Here is a 5,717-nt window from a genome sequence, read left to right on the forward strand (position 1 = left end):
TCTATTTTTAATGTTCTATAACACATCTTTACACACATCTTCAAACATCAGGAATCTATGTACTTTAAGTAGCATAATACAATGCATTGTAATATAAATGTAAATGGAGTGTGTAATCAAGACACAATATATAATAATCAAGATATAACCTTCTGGCTTTAGTGTCTGACATTTTTTTTCCATTTGAGAATATTTCAATGAAATGTATTCTGTTGCCTCAGGTGATTTTATTATTGGAACAAACCATGAGGTACTCAACCCAATCCATGCTGAATTTTAAGGCTGTTGCCTGAAATGATATCATTATTGTGGACAGAACACTTTGAAGCAGACATTCATAGGTTTGGAAATAAAATGTTCTTCACTCTCTGTCATATTTGTCAGATAACCAGTATAATAACCAGTGATATAGACTTTTTAGACATTTTTCCTGGCAATTCTCAAGTTTAAACAATAATGTGTAATTTTCCATAACTGCACTGTTTTTCCAAGTGAAGCATGGTACTTATCTGTATGACAGCTCCTTTAGGCAATAAATCGTTTACTGCGTTTACTTGAAATATTTTACAAATTTCATATCTACTATTTTGAGATATCTTCCCTTGTGAGAGTGTTATTTGCAGTAATTTGCTGCAAAGTGGCACTGTTCTATTGCTGAACCTTCACACAGAAGTTTTTTGCTGTGTTTTTTAGCTGGTAAATGTCAGACATGTCCATCTGCTCATGATATTTGGTGCTAAACTCTGGCCTGCGTCGTCTGATCGCATGAACGATTCCCTAGGCCCCCACACAGGTCCATATGCCCACCAGCGTGCTCTGAACATGCAAGCATTGCCAGGGGCAACAGGCAGGTGAAGACGTGCTATGTCACAGAGAGAGCACTCATCTGTTTATCTGTTTATAACAGTTCTTAGTGACTACAGCATTCATTGCTGTAATACAACCACTTTTAAAAGCTTTGGATAAAATTTTGACTTAGCAAAGCCAAAGGTGTGCATCAGTACAAATGTGGTGCATGCACATGTTATTATTATGGTCATCTCTTACAATTTGCATGCATATTTGTACCTTGCACTGAAAAGTCCAAATGTGAATAGATGATGTATGTAAATAGTAGTTATATGAGACTGTATGAATGTGGAAAACATAATCAATAATTGCTGTAATTTTAGGTATAAGACCTAATGCATTTTACACCACAAATTAATTACCATGCTAATTCTAAGATCTAATATCAATTACTACCTACAGTTAATGGTGAGGCTTGCTAACAGAGTACCTAATGCAAATGTTCTAATATTGTGGTAGAATGATGATGATGATGATGATGATGATGATGATGATGATGATGATGATGATGATGATGATGATGATGATGATGACACTAATACTCAGTAAACAAATGTAGCCAGACCACAAATAACGATTGCAAAAGATATTCCAAAGATTTTATTTTATACACTGCTAGGTATATCACTAATTAAACAACACTTTTATAACACAAGTTGTTTGTTCAAGTGGAGTCCCAATAGTGCTTATACTCAGTGTACCCTCACTGGGATGTTTCACTCCACTCGTTCGTGTTCATAAATTGTTAGTTTTAATTAATATAAAATATGACTCAAATTAGGAAAACTTGTCAGATTAAATGTGAGCTAGCTAGATTGCTAGCCACTAGCGAACATGCTATAAAGTGACTGTAGCTTCTTCTGGATCTGATTCATATAGTGGAGCAAAAACAAACAGAACAATAGGCCATATTGTGTATGAAATGACAATATTGATATTAACTTATTTATATAACTCTTGTATGAAAGTAATATCACAATCTATACTAAATATCAGCAGGGCTAAGATTACAGTAGCTGTGGCACTTAAATTACAGCCAAATCACAGCCTTACCAATTATCAGTATATCTCCACTCTTGCTTAATTACAGTAACTCCAGTACTTAATGCATTTAATCATTTAGTTATTTTCACAAGGACAGGAAATCCAGTTAATTCTCTTTCAGCTTTTAAATGTCATGTTATAGTTGTTTAATCCTATATCATAGGTTAATTTACTGACATCATTTTATGTTACATTATGTTGTTAACCTGAAATTATAGATTGTGTTAACACTGTGTATAAAAGTCACAGCACAAGGCTAATGCAATATAATACTTAAAATGCAAGCTCAGAATGCATCCACTGCTGTATATTTTCTTGTGTATATCTATGGTATGTGTGAAATTTTATTTTGCAATGTAAAAGATGTATCCTTTAGACAGTGATGAGTGATGAGGGTGTCGAAAGATGCTACACTGGGAAATAACCAGAAATGAAATGGAAGACGAGCTGTCAGGAATTTTCATCATCAAATTTGTAAGAAGACATCTGTCTGTGAAATAGGAAGCTACGTAACAACCTTTCCAAGAATTCAACTTTTATAATAATGATGAAAATAACAGTGGAACCACAAGCAATAACTGTGTAGCAATCAGTGATAATAGCAAACCTTATTAAAACAATCACTAATGATTTCAAGTCTGCAAAACCTGAATGAAATTACTGTTCTCAGCTTTTCACTTTCTAGGAATAACTGAAAATTTCCTTTGGGCACATGCTGAAGTGTACTCTGTGGCTGTTATGTAAATCTGCTTCAAATACGAGAAAGTAGAATGCTTCTATCACCCTCTAGTGCCCTTGTTCAAAAAACGCATACAGCAACACAATGAAACTTACTGAAAGAAATTTGACCCTTTACAAAGTTAAAAAAAGAAAGAAAAGACAAAGAAAAATAACAAGCTATATCACAATGTTAGATAAAATGCATGTGTATTTAATTTGAGAAGATCTTCTTTGTACATTACAACATCTTGGCAATTACACTCTCTCTACTGATCAAAAACATTTGTTAGATGGTTAGAGATTGAGTCAGACTGCTATGGATTTATTTAAAATTTCTTCTCATTTTTTTTTTAAATAAGCAGAACATTTGGGAATGAAAAATAAAAACACACAGACACACACATGCACTAACACAATTAAAAGTAACATTTCACATATATTTACACTTTTGAAAATGCAGCCTAATATTTAGTTAGCAGGCAAATATTTAGTCAACAACTCAGTGCTCAGTTGTTATGGTGATGATGGTGAACACTGACATTTTCCCATAATGTGGGTCTTGGATGCTTTCCAGGGGTAATACTGGATTAAACAGTGAAAGTACTTATATAAAACACACATTTACACATCCCAATGCACTATACACTGTATATTCATGGAAAGAGGAAAAGTAAGTATTCTCATTTTTTTTCTTTATTCGTAGTGATTTTGCAATACTGACTGATGAGTTCATTTTACAAGCTCAACCTTGCTGCCCAAATGATAAGCAAAGCAAATCAGAACTGTGATACTCATTTAAGAGCATGAATGTAGTCAAGAAACTTTGTAAAGAATGAGATTGTTGTCTCTGTCATTCTTTATTAATCGATGGCATAACCCATTGTCTCTGTTCAGTAGTACAGTAGTAAAGAAAATGTAACCTTAACTCACTTTCAAAGATCGAAAGACAGATGGCTGTGAAAGAGAATCATGAAGCACACCATCACATTTATTTGATAATTATTTTGTTTAACTGAATTATGTTTACTTGTACCTCAACACCATGTTTAATATCTTGAAGATGGCAGAACACAATAGAGACACAAAGCATGATGGTGACAGAAAGCTTTGAAAGAAAGAACAGAAAGAACAGTGCTTCAAATGTGCTACTTATTGTCACTAAGAACTAAAGGAACTATATGACAAAAATAAAAAAGAACAACCTCTTAATTTAAGGTTACATTTTTGTTTTCCTATCATGCCTTCCTGATGCCAAGAGCTGACTGGACTGGTCTTCTGACATCATAAGCTATTGTGGAGTAGCTACACGTGCTTGATTAGAAGGTAGTCAACTTTAAGAATAAGGAGAGATGATGCAACCCTACAATTCACTGCATTCACTGAAGTCATCAAGGGTAGAGATGCTGCAAATTGTCAGTGATGCCTCACAAATAAACAGGCTTATCTTGTGGCCTTGCAAAAAACAGAGAAAGCCACCCTGACACATCATTGCAAAATTCTTAGGATTCCCCGACAGACAGAACATACTGCATGCTGTGAGAGAGAAACAGGCTAGTCACTGGAATGAACAACAGTTCAAGTATGATGCTTCATTTGTGGAAAAAATGTGTTGTAGGACAGGTAAAAAGGAGTGAACTACAGGACTGTTAACAGCATCACGCAAGCCTGCTGATAATTGTTTTCAATTTAATTAACACCATGTTCTGTTGTGTTTTGCTCCTTATTTAAAAATTTGGAGCTAGTTCCTATAGGGTTTGAAACGTCAGAACATCAACTTTTGAGTTTGATTTTATACTACTGGGTAAAATTATTATTGAGTTATTATTATATAACTTTTTTTCTCCCCCTGCAACCCTGGCTTTATTTACATATCTGCTCCACGCAGACTCTCCACTGGTGTCCCACAGGGCTCAGTACTTGGTACTCTTCTCTTCTCCCTGTACACTTACTCTCTTGGTGAAGTTATTTCCTCACATGGGTTCTCTTACCACTGCAATGCTGATGATACAAAACTTATCTTCACTTTTCCACCCTCAGATACCACAGCTTCTGATCGGATCTCAGCATGTCTGTCAGACATATCATCATGGATGACTGCTCATCAGTTAAAGCTCAATCCTAACAAAATTGAACTGCTGTTCATCCCAGGTGATTCATCCCCAGGTCATCTTGCTATATCCTTGCACAACGATCTGATCTTCCCTTCAGCCACAGCTCACAACCTTGGGGTAACCATGAACAATCAACTGTCCTTTTCCTTTCATGTTGCTAATGTGACTCACTCATGTCGCTTTCTTCTCTACAACATTAGAAGGATTCGGCCATTTTTGTCCACACAGGCTGCTCAAGTACTTGTTCAGTCTCTTGTCATTTCTAGACTGGATTACTGCAATGCACTGCTGGCAGGTCTACCTATGAACGCAATCCGTCCTCTGCAAAATGCAAAATGATCCAAAACGCAGCTGCATGGCTTGTTTTCAACCTGCCTAAGTTCTCGCATACCACCCCGCTGCTGCGATCCCTCCACTGGCTTCCGATAGCTGCACGCATCAGATTCAAAACACTGATGCTGGCCTACAAAGCCAAAAATGGACCAGCTCCCTCTTACCTTAAAGCCCTCATCACTCCTCACACTGCACCCCGCAACCTCCGATCTACCAGCACTGCTCGACTGGTTCCACAATCTCTCAGAGTCAGAGGCAAGTACATTACAAGACTCGTCTCTGTTCTGGCACCAAGGTGGTGGAATGAACTTCCCCTAGAGGTCCGGACAGCTGTCACTGGCTATTTTCAAACAGCGGTTGAAGACCTACTTATTAAGGAAACACTTCAACTAGCACTTCTTTCCCTATCTTTGCATTTATTAAATGTTCACTATGTTTTAAACTCATGGTATCTTAAGTATGTAACCTAGTGAGCCAGCATTAATGTATCCAATGATAGAGATTTAAGCACTTATGTACGTCACTCTGGTTAAGGGCGTCTGCCAAATGCTGTAAATGTAAATGTAAATATAAATTTATTAGAATTTCTACAACTCATCCACATCATGGTCAGTCACAGCTCATATTTTTACAGTTTTATCCATCTAATTATTTATTTTC

The sequence above is a fragment of the Tachysurus fulvidraco genome, chromosome 4 (assembly GCF_022655615.1).
Source record: "Tachysurus fulvidraco isolate hzauxx_2018 chromosome 4, HZAU_PFXX_2.0, whole genome shotgun sequence".
NCBI classification, from domain to species: Eukaryota; Metazoa; Chordata; class Actinopteri; order Siluriformes; family Bagridae; genus Tachysurus; species Tachysurus fulvidraco.